Raw genomic sequence first — 17,713 nt, 5'->3', positions numbered from 1 at the left:
AGTATTATGGTCCTAATCTCTACTGAACATGATTTTGTATCTCCAAAATGACATACTCTAACCTCCAGGCCATAATCACAGGCTGCCTCCTTTGCCACTGCCTGCTCCCTGGGTCCTGCAAGGTCCTGTTGGCTGGTAGAGTCCCTAAAAAAGAGACTGGAGCCTTTGGGCTCACCTGCTTTGTCCACCTGGGGCCCAGAGGTGTAGCTCAACCAGTGGGTAGGATCGGACCGTGAGGACCTAGGCACTGACTGCCTCAGGCGCTGGCTCTCACACAGCCTGTTGAAATAGGACAGCATGGGTCCACTCTGCTGGTGGAGCCTCAGAGAGTACAGTCTAGCTCAGTCTCCTGGAAGGCACCGCTTTCACTTGTCTGGAGGTTGGCTTGGAGACCTGAGAGTTTCACAGAGCTGGACGAATGGAAGGCACACTGGGCGTCCTCCTCTGCCCATACCCCCATGGTGGCCTCGTCCACAATGCACAGGCTCTCCATCGGGTCTTCAATCAGCGCTGTGGGGGACTGAGGCTCACTGGGGTCTTCTGGGAGAGAACCCCATTGTTACCTTGGAAGCCCTCTGAGGATGGTGGGTAGCTCTCCCTGTGGTCATGGGGATTTTGACCTAGGGGACATGACAGGTGAGCCCCCTTCTCCCTGGGGTACAGGAACCGCTGGCCCCCCTCTGCATTCAGACGGTGAGACCTACAGCTCTGGAGCTGTATCCTGAATCACGGAGAGCCTGAGCGGACTTCTCATAGTAGCGGTTGTAGCCTGGGTACATGCGTAAGTGGTGCATGCTGATGAAAGGATGGTGTAAGGCTGCATTGGGTAGGATCCTCTGGTGGGAGTCCAAGGTTAACATCTGCTTGAGGAGCTGCACCATGTTCCGGCGGTCCACAACTTCTGCTGCCACGTCTTCGTTGCGGAGCTCTGGGTCGTGCTCTGTGAACTCCATGGTCTCCAGCTGGTCCAGGGAGGAGAGGATGTACCTCCTCCGATCCGTCGACCCCTGCTGCTTCCCCAGGGTACGGCCTTCTGTGCCTGAGGGGGGGACGCTTCTTGTTGGGCTTGAGCTGCCATTTATTCTCTCCTTGACTGTTGGCGGTGAGCTTGAAGAAATTGTGAACCTTGCTGGCCATGTTGAGCAGATGGGCTTGCGGTAGTCCTTGCGTCTCGCAGATGTACCTCACTTGATCAAACTCTGAATATGATGATGATACAGAGGCCATCCAAGGAACAACCAAGGAACAAGGAACAACTCTGACATTACACAACCCAGAGACCACATGTCCACTTTCTCACAGAATGGAAGTAGTCATTTTGGGTTCACACAGACACCCTGAATTTGTTTTAATGATCACATTCATAAATACAAGATATCACAAAGCTTGTGGTGCAACAGAGGTTCTACCTGGATTGGATGTATGGCTCCTTAACAAAATGCACTTCGCTGAAAATACTTGCAGAACCAAAATCAATCAACTTTATGCTGAAGGGATGGCGACAATGATCCACGACCATTATATTTTCAGGTTTCAAATCAGCATAAATGATGGCGAGTTCCTTCAGCTTTGCTAGTACTTCTATCATCTGACACGTGATGGTACCAATGTTGCTAACCGCAGTCGGCTTGAAACCATTCTCTTTCTGAAGCTGATACAGGTTCTTCTCCAATAGTTAAAAAAACAGGTAATAATTAGTTTGGTCACGACATGCCTCGTAAAATTGAACTATGTGGCTTGTCTTTAAATTATTCGGGGAAAGAGCACCTAATTAATTTTAATTCATTTTCTATTTCGGTGAATATCAATTTTCATAATTTTTACCGACACTAATTCTCCATCACGCCAACATTTTGACACTTTTCCGAAGGTGCCCTTTCCCACTATATCCAAAGTGTGGTAGACTTCAGTTTCAGAACTCTCATTCTCAGCTTGCTTCCTTCTCTTTGTAGTGATTTTTATTTATTTTTTACATATTTTTTAAATTCTTAATTCAAAATGATTATTATTTATTATTCATTATTTTTTTTAAACAAAAAAAAACGAAAGAAAAGATGATGCTGAAAATAAATTAAATAAAAATGTAGTGATTTTAATATCAATTATAAACATCTTGTCAATAGTTCTAATTCCATGGAACGTTACCTGGGCGATCTAACAATTCTAAGCATTCTATTTTGAAAGTTTCATCAGCATTAAGCTATTTGCATAAGTTACAATACCTTCACTTGTTAAATGACCAATTTTTTGAAAATCATCATCATCATCCTCAATCATCATCGATTATATTAGTTGGTTAATACCGATAAGACAACAAATTAGGCATTTATGATGATGATGATGATACATGATTAAAAATGTATGAATAGAGTATTATTATTATTACAATAATACAGAGGCTAAATAAATAAATACATTTGTTCACTGTTTTTATTCCAGAAAAAATGACTAGGCCTAGCGAATGCCTACATACAGTAACCTATGCTTGTCTATGTGTATAATCTTTGAGACTACAATATAATTCCGATGTCCATGGCCTCCACCTATCCAACCCTTTCCACATCATCAGACGAAGGAGGGGCATATGTTATGTCACCAATTAGTTTGTGACGGGGCAAAAATGACGGTATATAGGCCTATATCAAACACAATACATTTTGCTCTACAGTTTGTAGTTAATTATCGCAGTCATTTATTGTTTTTCTTTTTAGGAGTGGTTGGTAGGCTATAGAATTGTGCAGCTCATGCTCTATCCACGACATTATTGTCCCGTTATCTTATGATGCCTGGGCGCTCGAACTGGAGCCCTTGGGTGAGGCTTCCAAAAATTTACAGATTGAATTTCGAACGTTTAAGTCATTCACCATAAAGATGAGGTAAGAATACAAGTATTTCTGTTACAATTTATATGTTATTGGTGATTTGGTAGCTTACGTTTTTCACTAACCTTTTTGATCTCACACACACAGTTCTCAATGCAAAACACTGTTAATTAGTTTCATAACGCGATAATAGGCTTTCATATGAATTGATTAAATAATTCGAGGTGTGACACTAATTTGAATTTATACATACATTTGAGTCTAACACAGGCAAATTATAGGATGTGTGTGGTTTGCCTTGACTTCATTGTAGACTCCGTATAACGGTATCAGTAATGACCCTCCAAGGTCACTTTGGGGTTAGCCTAACATTGGTGGACAAAACATCCGCAGAACCAGTGCTGGGGAATAGTGAACTACATGTAGTTCAACTAGTAATTTAACTACATTTTGCAATAGCTTGGTAGTAGTTAAACTAAATTCAAATCTAGAGTGTTTTCAGTAGTTAATTGCTTTTTTACCATGTAGCAGTTTAGCTAACTACTGGAACTACACACTACTTTGTTGTAGAAACAAAATGAAATCTAGGTGAAGTAGGCAATCATTTCATTTCTTGCCTAATTCTCTCTTATTTTGTGTAGGCAGTTTGTGTTGACAGTTTTTGTGTTTGTGTTTTTTTTGTGTTGACAGTTTTTGTGTAGGCTAAAGTTCACATTCTGTTAACATATGACCCCAAATTGATCTGTCTTGCAATATGTAGTCTATGACATTTCACAAAGTAGTTTGGATGTAGTGAACAACTTTTTCAAAGTAACTTTTGTTAACTAAACAATATTTTTGTTACGGGTAGGGTAGCTTTAGTGAATCTTAACAAGTGGTGTAAAGTACTGAAGTAAAAATACTTTAAAGTACTACTTAAGTAGTGTTTTGGGGTATCTGTACTTTACTTTACTATTTATATTTTTTTACAACTTTTACTTTTACTTCAGTACATTCCTGAACAAATGTATATACTTTTTAGTCCATACATTTTCCCTAAGACCCAAAAGTACTCGTTACATTTTGAATGCTTAGCAGGATAGGAAAATGGTCCAAATTCACACACTTATCAAGAGAGCATCCCTGGTCATCCCTACTACCTCTGATCTGGTGGACTCACTAAACACAAATGCTTCGTTTGTAAATTATCTCTGAGTGTTGGAGTGTACCCTTGGGTATTCGTATAGATATATATAAAAAATGGTGCTTAATATAAGGACCTAAAAATGATTTACACTTTTATTTTTACTTTTAATTCTTAAGTATATTTTAGCAATTACATTCACTTTTGATAGTTAAGTATATTTAAAACCAAATACCTTTAGACTTTTACACAAGTAGTATTTTACTGGGTGACTTTCACTTTTACTTGAGTCATTTTCTATTAAGGTATCTTTACTTTTACTCAAGTATGATATTGGGTACTTTTTCCACCACTGATCTTAACTTCTTCCAGTGTGAAATAATTGGTAGCTTGGTAAACTATATTTTCAGAGTAGCTCCCCCAACACTGCCCAGAACAATACGATTGATAAGATTATTTGTGATCATTAATATTTGAAGATTATAAAACAATACCCAGAACACCAGAGTATAATATTTGTCACACTTTGAACCATTTAGGACCCCAAATAAAAGGAAAATAGATAAGGGCTGCATTCAATCTCATCATAGAAGTATCATTATTGCTAGCTCAATTGGAATTTAATGGCAATTTAATGGCAATGAAATCACCTTTAAATTTGAACCCGGAGCTTCAGCCAGGGGCGCATCTTTCACTGGGGACGGGGGTGACATGTCCCCCCCCCCCATACATTCTGAAATTGCATTTTTGTCCCCCCCAGTTTTATAATTGGAATGGGATACAAAGTGTGCTTTAGGACCATGCGGACGCCTCCGAGTGGTCGGGTAGGCTGTTTGGAGCGTTTAAACGACTGGATTAAATAAATATAAACTCAGCAAAAAAATAAATGTCCCTTTTTCAGTACCCTGTCTCTCAAAGATAATTCATAAAAATCTAAATAATTTCACAGATCTTCTTGTAAAGGGTTTAACCTCTACGGGCTAGGGGGCAGCATTGAGAATTTTGGAAAAAATATGTGCCCATTTTTAACTGCCTCCTACACCAACTCAGAAGCTAGAATATGCATATTATTGTTCAGGTTTGGATAGAAAACACCCTAAAGTTTCTAAAACTGTTTGAATGGTGTCTGTGAGTATAACAGAACTCCTATGGCAGGCAAAAACCTGAGAAGGTTTCATGCAGGAAGTACCCTGTCTGACAAGGTGTTGTTGTTCTTGCTTCTGTTTATTGAAGAGTCAGGATCTTAGCTGTAACGTGACAATTCCTAGGGCTCCAATAGGCTCTCAGAACCCGGGAAAAACCTGAACGATGACGAGGCAGCCTCAGGCTGAAACACAGAATCCCCCTTTCCAAGTGTTGCATCAGTGGACAATAGAATTAGGCGCGTGCGCGATTCGCCCCCGTGGAGTATTTACCTTCGGCTGTTTAGCTAATTGCAGATTCCCGGTCGGAATATTATCGCTTTTCTACGAGATAAATTGCATAAAAATTGATTTTAAACAGCGGTTGACATGCTTCGAAGTACGGTAATGGAATATTTAGAATTTTTTTGTCACATTCTGCGCCATGCGCACGACCGTGATTTAGCATTCTGATAGTGTCTAGAACGCACGAACAAAACGCTGCTGTTTGGATATAACGATGGATTATTTGGGACCAAACCTACATTTGTTATTGAAGTAGAAGTCCTGGGAGTGCATTCTGACGAAGAACAGGAAAGGTAAGACCATTTTTCTTATAGGAAATGCGATTTTGGTGAAGGCTAAACTTGCCGGGTGTCTAAATAGCTAGCCCGTGATGGCTGGGCTATGTACTTAGAATATTGCAAAATGTGCTTCATCCGAAAAGCTATTTTAAAATCGGACATATCGAGTGCATAGAGGAGTAATGTATCTATAATTCTTAAAATAATTGTTATGCTTTTTGTGAACGTTTATCGTGAGTAATTTAGCAAATTGTTAGTAAATTCCCCGGAAGTTTGCGGGGGGTATGCTTTTTCTGAACGTCACATGCTAATGTAAAAAGCTGGTTTTTGATATAAATATGAACTTGATTGAACAGACATGCATGTATTGTATAACATAATGTCCTAGGTCTGTCATCTGATGAAGATCATAAAAGGTTAGTGCTGCATTTAGCTGTGGTTTGGGTTTTTGTGACATTATATGCTAGCTTGAAAAATGAGTGTCTGATTATTTCTGGCTGGGCACTCTCCTGACATAATCTAATGTTTTGCTTTCGTTGTAAAGCCTTTTTGAAATCGGACAGTGTGGTTAGATTAACGAGAGTCTTGTCTTTAAATAGCTGTAAAATAGTCATATGTTTGAGAAATTGAAGTAATAGTATTTCAAACGTTTTAAAAATCGCGCCACTGGATTCAACTGGCTGTTACGTAGGTGGGACGAATTCGTCCCGCCGGTCCCATAGAGGTTAAACACTGTGTCCTATGCTTGTTCAATGAACCATAAACAATTAAAGGACATGCACCTGTGGAACGATCATTAAGACACTAATAGCTTACAGACGGTAGGCAATTAAGGTCACAGTTATGAAAACTTAGGACACTAAAGAGGCCTTTCTACTGACTCTGAAAAACAAAAGAAGATGCCCAGGGTCCCTGCTCATCTGTGTGAACTTGCCTTAGGCATGCTGCAAGGAGGCATGAGGACTGCAGATGTGGCCATGGCAATAAATTACAATGTCCGTACTGTGAGACACCTAAGACAGCGCTACAGGGAGACAGGACGGACAGCTGATTGTCCTCGCAGTGGCAGACCACGTGTAACAACACCTGCACAGGATCGGTACATCCGAACATCACACCTGTGGGACAGGTACAAGATGGCAACAACAACTGCCCAAGTTACACCAGGAACGGACAATCCCTCCATCAGTGCTCACACTGTCTGCGATAGGCTGAAAGAGGCTGGACTGAGGGCTTGTAGGCCTTTTGTAAGGCAGGTCCTCACAAGACATCACCGGCAACAATGTTGCCTATGGGCACAAACCCACCGTCGCTGGACCAAACAGGACTGGCAAAAAGTTATCTTCACTGACGAGTCGTGTTTTTTTCTCACCAGGGGTGATGGTCGGATTCGCGTTTATCGTCGAAGGAATGAGCGTTACACAGAGGCCTGTACTCTGGAGCGGGATCGATTTGGAGGTGGAGGGTCTGTCATGGTCTGGGGCAGTGTGTCACAGCATCATCAGACTGAGCTTGTTGTCATTGCAGGCAATCTCAATGCTGTGCGTTACAGGGAAGACATCCTCCTCCCTCATGTGGTACCCTTCCTGCAGGCTCATCCTGACATGACCCTCCAGCATGACAATGCCACAAGCCATACTGCTCATTCTGTGCGTGATTTCCTGCAAGACAGGAATGTCAGTGTTCTGCCATGGCCAGCGAAGAGCCCGGATCTCAATCCCATTGAGCACGTCTGGGACCTGTTGGATCGGAGGGTGAGCTCTAGGGCCATTCCCCCCAGAAATGTCTGAAAACTTGCAGGTGCCTTGGTGGAAGAGTGGGGTAACATCTCACAGCAAGAACTGGCAAATCTGGTGCAGTCCATGAGGAGGAGATGCACTGCAGTACTTAATGCAGCTGGTGGCCACACCAGATACTGACTGTTACTTTTGATTTTGACCCCCCTTTGTTCAGGAGCACAATATTTCATTTCTGTTAGTCACATGTCTGTGGAACTTGTTCAGTTTATGTCTCAGTTGTGTCATTTTGTTATGTTCATACAAATATTTACACATGTTAAGTTTGCTGAAAATAAATGCAGTTGACAGTGAGAGGACATTTCTTTTTTTTGCTGAGTTTATGTATATATATATAAAATAAATATGTCCCCCCCACTTCTAAAACCAAAGTTGCACCCCTGTCTTCAGCAATACAGATTGAATCCAGCCCTTACCGCCTTACACTATAAAGGTGGCACTCTCCTAGCCACGCTAACCTCGCCCTCGTGTGGGTGCTAACACGCTAGCAAGCAGCTAAGCAGTGCTACATTTCAACAGCCATTGTCAGCCAATCCAGTAGGGGTTGGAAGCTATGGTGAGCTTCAATTGGTCACTCACGTTGCGTTATCGCAGAGGATTTGAATAAAATTCAACTTTAGTTCCGCCCTGTTCAGCTCCCTCGCCCATGCTCGCATCGCTCAATGGTCCCCTGCCCACTCTGCTTCTCTTGCTTTCCTTCCATTGAAAGTGAATGGCTTCGATGTTTCACCGCGCAATGCCGCTTCCTGGTGTAAACTCACCGTTAGTGTCACTTCTTATTTATCATTCATGGCTAATCCCTTTTAATCTCTGGAAATGCTTTCCTTGCTGGTCCAGTTTAAACACCAAGATACGTCCTCATATAGCTCAGTGGAGCAGCCAATGAGGATCTTAATAGATACTAAATACTTCCGGAATTAAAGGTATAAGGTTGTCTTTTTTTCTCTGCATTTATCACTTTCATTATGTTAAACCTTCTCAAGGTCAAAAGAAGTCATACTTTATTTACAAGTTTAGTTAGGTTAACTCTAACCATTTCATCATTCAGGTTCCTGCCTTGGATGACCGCTCCCAGTGCCAAGAGTAGAGCATTGCCATTGCCAACTATGGGCAGCTATTGTGTGCCGGGCATTTCAGACGCCCAGAAAGAAAATCTGCATGCTTTTTTCTTTGCTAGTTTGATCAGTTACCTGATTGGCCATTCAGTATTTATTGATTCAGATACATTTGAATGTTAAACATTAGTTTTAGTCTGATTAGTAGAGTATATTGCTACATTGTAGTAGCAGCGTTTGAGCACTGGTAGGCAGCATTGATGCAGTTTCCATAGCTGTAGTGAGGTCAGATGGCGAGCAGTACTGCTTCGCATTCTCATCATTAGATCTAAGATAACATTTTGACAATACTTTTTCTAGCATGTGTTAATAACCACGTCATGGCTGAATAACAGCCATTATCAATGCTTTGTGGATTGTCAGGGAAGGCTCTCTGTAAATCAGAGGCCTATCAGTCAGAAAAAGGTATGCACTGGACCATGATAAGGTGCAGTCTGCACTGGACTTCATAGTGAACACGGATGTGCGTCACTCTCTATCATGATCAGATCTTAGAACAATTTCTGTAATGCCATGTCGTCAGGTAGAGAAGTACGCAAAGCCCAGACCAGAGTTTATTGTTGTTTCCCCGTGCCAGTGCCTTCACCCAGTGGGGAAGAGGAGGGAGGGTGGAGAGGTACGTGCCTACTGCCTACAGCCATGGTGGTCGATTGGCGGTGCAGTCCTCTATCAGGACAGGATGCCGCTCTCTGAATGTCCTGTGTTTACAGTGGAGCCTCCGCTCCGAGCACCACCCTGGAACAGCCGCCCGCCAGCCCACCCTCCTCACCCCTAATCACTCAGACTACCCCCTACTCACCTGCTCCCTGCCCCTTAGAGGGAGACAACTCTGCACTCTCCAACTTTCCCATTGAATATTGATTCTGTAGGGCTAACCATTTGGTCTGGATGATGAACATGTCATATGGCCTTTCCCACACAGATGCTGGTGTTGCTGGACTCCTTAATGGAAAAGAAAGACCTCTAAGATGACCTTACATACCAGTAAGGAGGAAGGATCTTGGTTTGTGTTTAGGTACAGCAGCCAAAGGGTGTTTTCCTTTGATAGAAATATTCCTACTAAAAGAACAAATGCACTTTAATTACCATCCTGTCGTGCCAGTGGGCAGGTGTGGTCACGAGGGTGCATACAGAAGTCGTGGGCGTCACTCTCCTCCCTGCCTGGCGCTCCCCATGCCGGGCCCAGGGCCTTTGAGAATTCCACTACAACCCAATGAGTGGCCCACCCATCTGGGTGGTTCTATTTACCCAGGGGAGTATGGGCAAGGGGTGGGTTTGGGGTGTACTCTTTCTAAATGGCCTGGAATGAGATCTCTATCTTAATTGATATCTAGCCATTTAATCTAACATAGCATTCAGGACCCAAGCCTGATCTCTCCTTTTGTCCCTCTCTATGGAAAGTGTAGTTACTGGGCTGTAGTTTTTCACTATTATTTTAGCTATTTTACCCATATTTCTATTATTTTCTACCCCTATGATCCTCTCCAGCCCTCTCCCTTTCCAGATTATTTAGGCTGGACCAGATGCAGACGAGGGCCATTCCTTTGCCGTGCTGGTGCCACAGGGGACTGTCTGGGATGTCTCAATCGGTGGTGTCTGGCTCCACCGTGGGCAGCAGATGACTTTGAGGTGGGTTCCTCTACCACTGCGAGTTGGCTTCCTTCTATCCCAGCCTATAGCCCAGGAACCACATTTCTCTTCCAGTTACATCAATTAGTACCATTTACACAGTTTCCAATCCACACACTTAGACATGGTGGGCTGCATTTGGTCCTGGAGGATTTGGTTTGTCGCCACAATGGTTTCTTTCATTATGGATGATGATTTTATTCATTCAAACTATTGTCATGGTTTGCTGCTCGCTGATGTTCCCTACCCCTTTTCATGTTTTCCTTAGTTGTGTATTCTGCTTGGTGACTCTAATGTCTGTTATCGCGTAGCTGTAGGACCAGTGGCTGGAGGATCTGCAAGCAAGTGATGGCAGATGGAAGGACCATCAAAGCAAGGGATTGAAAAGGCATTGCGGAGGACCAGAGGATCAAAGCCCTGGTCTATTGACCAATCCTTTCTAACACGATGTCCAGTACAAATCTATTATTGGGATGAGTAGCTCAGCCAATAAAAGTAAAATCACTATTAACAATTCGTCCTGTTCATAGCAGTGAAAATGTTTACATTATTTGTTATAAACAGATTGTTTTTGATTCAATTCTGTCACATACAGTATTAGTCATGTTTATGGAAATGCAAAAAGGTTAGTGCAATCAGGACTATGTGTGACCTGTGGATTTGCTGCCAAGTTTATACTACACTTATGTGGGAAATAAAGTACTGTTTTGATCCTGAACTTCTGTTCCTTATCTCCTCGTGCTTTTGAATGGCATCATACAATTAGGATACCTCCTTTTAACCACTTCAAGTGTTATTGGATCGGCTGTTGGCAGTTATGAATGGTCAGCAGCGACACTTAGATTTCATCACATTCAGGGGATATTCTCATGCTTCCCAAGTGACAGCAAATCAGGTAAGCGGCGGAGTGGATTCAAACTCTGAATTCTGCTATCACCAGGTGAAAGTTGCGTTGGTCAATTGCTAATCAAGTGTGGATTTTTCTTTAAATATCTTCAATAGCCTTGTATTACTTATAATGTGTTCATTTTAGGGTATAACATTTTTTATTGCAGAATATTGATATGATTATTAGAAATGTTAATATACTGTAGTTGCTCCAATTGTATGTCAGGATGTTATGTTTGGATGATCAGCATCCTGAGTATATTATGTAATTTATATGTTCCTGTGGGAAATGGCTCACATGATTGAACTATTCACAGCTCATTAGAAATAAAAGTACTGAGGGGTTTCCATCTGGTTGTTAATGTTTTGAGTTGGTGTCTTTGAATGGGGAGCTGATTTGGTTGCCTTCCTGGACCTCTGCTGGAGCTCTTTCTCTCTGCCAGGGCATCTTCAGTCCTCTCAGCAAGGATCTATGAATCAAGTTTCCACCAACTTATAGTCATTGAATCATTGGAATCACGTGTGATGAATGTGCTTTTGTGCTTGTCTGAACCAGGGTTCCCCAACTGGCGGCCCGGTGATTTTATTGTATGCAAAAATAAATAAATAATAATATGTTTTAGAACACCTACTCATTCAAGGGTTTTTCTTTATTTTGTACTATTTTCTACATTGTAGAATAGTAGTGATGACCTCAAAACTATGAAATACCATATGAAATCATGTAGTAACCAAAAAAGTTTTCAACAAATCAAAATATATTTGATATTCTTCAAAGTAGCCATCCTTTGCCTTGACACTCTTGACATTCTCTCAACCGGTTTCATGAGGTAGTCACCTGGAATGAATTTCAATTACGTGTGTGCCTTGTTAAAAGTTATTTTGTGGAAATGATTTCCTTAATGCGTTTCAGCCAATCAGTTGTGTTTTGACAAGGTACAGTAGGTATAAGGTTGATAGCCATATTTGGTAAAAGACCAAGTCCATATTATGTCAAGAACAGCTCAAATAAGCAAAGTGAAACGATAGTACATCATTACTTTAAGACATGGTCAGTCAAGACGGAAAATTTCAAGAAGTTTGAAGGTTTCTTTAAGTGCAGTCGCAAAAACCATCAAGCGCTATGATGAAACTGGCTTTCATGAGGACCGCCACATGTGAAATGTCAGAATAATAGTAGAGAGAATGATTTATTTCAGCTTTTATTTCGTTCATCACATTCCCAGTGGGTCAGAAGTTTACATACACTCAATTAGTATTTGTTAGCATTGCCTTGAAATTGTTTAACTTGGGTCAAACGTTTTGGGTAGCCTTCCACAAGCTTCCCACAATAAGTTGGGTGAATTTTGGACCATTCCTCCTGACAGAGCTGGTGTAACTGAGTCAGGTTTGTAGGCCTCTTTGCTCGCACACACTTTTTCAGTTGTGCCCACAGATTTTCCATAGGATTGAGGTCAGGGCTTTGTGATGGCCACTCCAATACCTTGACTTTGTTGTCCTTAAGTCATTTTGCCACAACTTTGGAAGTATGCTTGGGGTCATTGTCCATTTCGAAGACCCATTTGCGACCAAGCTTTAACTTCCTGACTGATGTCTGAGATGTTGCTTCAAGATATCCACATAATTTTCCTACCTCATGATGCCATCTATTTTGTGAAGTGCACCTGTCCCTCCTGCAGCAAAGCACCCCCACAACATATTGCTGCCACCCCCGTGCTTCACGGTTGGGATGGTGTTCTTCGGCTTGCAAATCTCCCCCATTCTCCTCCAAACATAACGATGGTCATTATGGCCAAACAGTTCTATTTTTGTTTCATCAGACCAGAGGACAATTTCTCCAAAAAGTATGATCTTAGTCCCCATGTGCAGTTGCAAACCGTAGTCTGGCTTTTTTATGGTGGTTTTGGAGCAGTGGCTTCTTCCTTGCTGAGCTCCATTTTATGTTATGTCGATATAGGACTTGTTTTACTGTGGATATAGATACTTTTGTACCTGTTTCCTCCAGCATCTTCACAAGGTCTTTTGCTGTTGTTTTGGGATTGTTTTGCACTTTTCGCACCAAAGTACGTTCATCTCTAGGAGACAGAACGCGTCTCCTCTTGAGCGGTATGATGGCTGCGTGGTCCCATGGTGTTTATACTTGCATACTATTGTTTGTACAGATGAATGTGGTACCTTCAGGCTTTTGGAAATTGCTCCCAAGGATGAATCAGACTTGTGGAGGTCTACAATAAATTTTTCTGAGGTCTTGGCTGATTTCTTTTGATTTTCCCATGATGTCAAGCAAAGAGGCACCGCGTTTGAAGGTAGGCCTTGAAATACATCCACAGGTACACCTCCAATTGACTCAAATGATGTCAATTAGCCTATCAGAAGCTTCTAAAGCCATGACATAATTTTCTGGAATTTTCCAAGCTATTTAAAGGCACAGTCAACTTAGTGTATGTAAACTTCTGACCCACTGGAATAGTGATACAGTGAATTATAAGTGAAATAATCTGTCTGTAAACAATTGTTGGAAAAATTACTTGTGTCATGCACAAAGTAGATGGCCTAACCGACTTGCCAAAACTATAGTTTGTTAAGAAGAAATTTGTGGAGTGGTTGAAAAAGGAGTTTTAATGACAATGTCAACTTCCGACTTCAACTGTATATATCATTAAGTTAAAGTCGCATACAAACATGGTCTCTTTTTTGTTTTTTTGAGTAAGGCAGCTCCAAAATGCAAGTGTTTCACTCTAGCTCAGTGCTTTCTGTAGTGATGGGGCAAACCAGCAGAAAATATGTGGCGTTGCACCGTGACTGGCTCGGTGTTCTGTCACTCATGGGGATACTGCGTCACCTCCAAGTCCAAGGGTAGAGCTAGAAAATTCTAGCCCGTTGGGTTCTGCCATAGAGTTACATTAGAAGTGCCCATCCAGGAATGAATCAAGGTTATTGGCCACAGATACAATTACGTCAAATCACATTATATCTACAGTTGCTTTGATTGGACTGATCATATCAACATCATACTTTCAAAATCTTTGCTAGCAGTCATCATCATGAACTAAGTCGACAATCTACTGGCAAATCATTTTTAATCCTTGTCTTATGAAGATAAATAATGAAGAGAAATTATAGATAAAATGTATCGGTGCTCATCGGCCATTGGACATAAACATTCCACAAAAAGTTGGAAATTGCAAATTCTACAATGAGTGGTTTGGGAGGAATCAGTGTGGATAATTGCAAGCATTGCAAAGCAATCCTTAGCCTGCTATTCAGTGGAGTGGCTATGTGGTCCCAAGTCTAAGATTAAGGGTCTCTTTTCCTAGTTTAAAATGATTCAACATGAAGCATTATTTGTGCTGCGCTCAAAACAACTGTTAACTCGGAACTACAAAATCTGACTTTAGTGAGTTCAAGACAACTGGGAACTCAGGAAAAACTTTCATCCAACTCAGAATTGTAAATTCGGGAACTTGGGCTTCTTTCTAGAGCTACGACCTGAAGATCACTGACGTCATCATGATTCAACCTTTTTTGATTTTGATTTCTCAGTTGTCTTGAAAGCACCATAAATCCAGAGAATGTCAGACTTTGATGACAAAGTTTGATGACAAAATTTGTCCGCGAAGGACCGCCGTGCCACCTTCCTGGTCAAGTGACCACAGCACAAGAAGGGGAATCCAAAAATGCCTTGTACGCTGCTGCATAAATTATGTAATATGCCTGGGAGATATGTATACTGTAGCTAAGAAAGTAATAGTAAGTGTATGTTGTGTAGTAAGCTGTTAGTAGCCCTTGTGCCTCACCCTAATATTTTGGTCTATTTTCACCTCTTAATTTTGCTTACTGTTCTGACTTGGTGGTGCACACGTAGCCTATAACCTGTTTTTGAGAAATGTCATAATCTAATATTTTAAGAGCTTTCATTGTCTGCTTATATGCCCCCTTTATTTATCCTACGGTTCTGACTCGGTGTACAGGGAGAACACTGTAAGAATGGCCCTTGTTCTGAATTCTGTTGCTGTACATTTCAAAAGTGCTGAACAAATAGTTATATTAACTACGTCTGTCCTAGCTCGCTCATTAATGTCTTAATCAAAATTACGGATTGCCTCTTATGTGCTTGTCGTCCCCTTGGGCCATAGTTTGTACATCTCAGTTGTCAGTATAAACCACATTTGTTTAAGCAAGTCAGCCATATCAGCTATGTTTTTTTAAAAGGCAGTAAATGATGCTAAATGAACTGTTTCGCTGCCAGACAAGGTTTCGCTGATAGCCAGGTGTAGCAGTGGTAAGGTGTTGGGACTGCTGTTGGGACTCTGCTGTTGGGACAGCTTTATGTTGGCCCTAACAGTTTGTGGGCACCGTTTGTCACTGTTATAGTGCAATTAATGTATTGTTTCGTGTTGTGTTGTGTAGTGGCTTTGCTGGCATGCATCCCACTTGTTTTTTTGCCCCACCAAGATTTACATGCTAAAATCGCCACTGGGCATGCTTCAGATGCCTTACATGATCAACAAAATGCTCTGGTAGTACTTCACTGCATTGATAAGGACTCAGCTCTCAGTCCCTCTGAAGTGATTACACTGTTTGGAATCAAGTTTGAAAACGATTGTTGAACTCTTTCCCCAAGTTCTCAAGTTGTCCCTCCAGCCTCATGGCTCATAGTTAGTAGTGGTACTAGTGTGTGACTAACTGTACAGTATGATAATCTTACTAGGCTACCTGTTGGCCTGTTAACCACAGGATAGGCAGGGGGAATGTGTTTTTCTTTTGATTATATTGTGGCTGATTTTGAGCTTTGTCTGACATGGTGTCCATTGGCCAGTTAACACTAAGCCTGCTTACAAGGCCGTGTTGGGCTGGGGCTAAAGCCATCCCGCCACCGAACAAAAGAGTAGGGCTTTACCAGGGGGACACCCAAACTGCTGACTCTCAACTTGAGCTAATGTGGCCCCATTCTGTCCCGTCTCGCTCCTGTCGGCCTCTCTCTCTCCATCCATCCATCCATCTATCCCTCCCTCTCTATCTATCCCTCTCGCTCTCTTTTTCCCAGCCTGGGACCCTCTTTTTACACACTAGCTCAGCAACAGCCAGGTCTTCCACCAGCCTACTGACAGACAGAGTGCTAACCTTCAGATAATTATCTGTCCATTCAGTTGCACCCATCTCTCTCTTTTTGTTTGTTTCTCAGTGTGTCAAAGTGTGTTTGTGTGTGTGTGCTCTGTGGGTTTGCGTCTCTTCGGACCATGTGTGAGTGTCTACGTGGGATATTCAGAGTCACCTGGACACCCTCTTCCAATGCAGGTCAGTAGGGATGGGGGACGAGTGATGGGGGTCTGCTATTCATTAGCCCCATTGTGATAGACATTGCTTTGTTGAGTTGCATTCAATAGATGAGTCTCTGGTGACACAATATTGATGAGTGACAACATTGACTTATTCTGTCTTGAATCAAATCTATTGGTTAATCCAATCTATTTTTATTGGAAGAAATGTGTGTTCCAAAGTGGCTTTTATTTCACATTAACTTTTTTTTTCTATGAAGAGATGCAACTCAAATCAGTTCTTAGTTTTAACCATCCACTTGCTTCAATGTCGTGCTGTGTGGTAGCACTAGCAACCCCTACCACTCCAGTTGACCTCCCTTCTGAAACATATCACAGACAAATTCCATCTCTTGCTCTTGTTATTTATGTTAAAGGGTGGTTCCCCACCAAGTCTCTTGACTATAAATACACCTAGACGGAGGTCCTGGTCATGGTGAAATGAGAAGAGGATATGAGCATTGTTTAGCTGACAGTTGTGTTAAGATAGTATAACCTTATCTGGCAGACATTCCTGGTGTTATATGACGTCTGTGCTGGCTTATCTACTGAGATCTGTTTCCTTCTTGTGTCTTCTTAAATGCTTGGATTTTGTCCTGGTCTGAGACAGGGATCCATAGCTGGAGGGGATGCTTAGCAGATATAGGTTTTCTGGTTGCCATGTTTGTACATTTCATATTAGCTTTACCATATCAAATGTCTGGGTTTCTGTCCTCACATAGTGCAGTCATATTAGCGAGCTTGAAGAAATGCTTTTCTTCCCATCGTCTATAGATGTTGGGCTTGTGTCTGCTCGGTCTATGTTTTTTTCAGTGCACACGTACACGTACACGCACACACACACGTGCACGCACGCACACACACACACACACACACACACACACACACACACACACGGTTAAAGACCAGACAGATCATGTGACCATATGTGACCAACCTCTGGAGTCAGTCAACACTATGGCCTGCAGCTGTCCCCAGAGCAGAGCCCATCCCAGATCCCAGTGGGGTTGTTTCCCCTGTAGCCCCCCACAGCCAGCCAGCTCCGGTTTCCCTGGCCCTGGCACAGTGAACTGCTGACACGAAGGGATTGCTGTGCCGCTGGGACAATCTGTCCCGTGCCAAGCCAGCTGCCCGCCTCACCTCACCCCCCAATGCTCCTCACCCCCCTGTCTAAATCCTGGTTTTGTGTTAGCGGCGTAATGCAACAATGACATCGTTAGGACAATGCAAGCGGCCTGATCCCCCTGGCAGCCTTCAGCAGTGGGCTTGGGTCCCTGGCCAGGGTCTGGTCTCACTGGGACCACCTGTGTGGCTCAC

General features: G+C 42.3%; 1 long non-coding RNA gene across 1 annotated transcript; it reads left to right on the top strand.

The window, feature by feature from the left end:
* Positions 1 to 9,329: 9,329 nt before the first annotated feature.
* On the top strand, positions 9,330 to 10,908 carry LOC115204916 (uncharacterized). The gene is made up of 3 exons (XR_003880523.1): positions 9,330 to 9,576; positions 10,050 to 10,190; positions 10,502 to 10,908. It is a non-coding gene; the product is annotated as an uncharacterized LOC115204916 (long non-coding RNA).
* The last annotated feature ends 6,805 nt before the right edge of the window (positions 10,909 to 17,713 follow it).

Source organism: Salmo trutta, chromosome 13, assembly GCF_901001165.1.
Source record: "Salmo trutta chromosome 13, fSalTru1.1, whole genome shotgun sequence".
Lineage (NCBI taxonomy): Eukaryota > Metazoa > Chordata > Actinopteri > Salmoniformes > Salmonidae > Salmo > Salmo trutta.
This window is presented reverse-complemented; position numbering and strand designations above follow the sequence as displayed.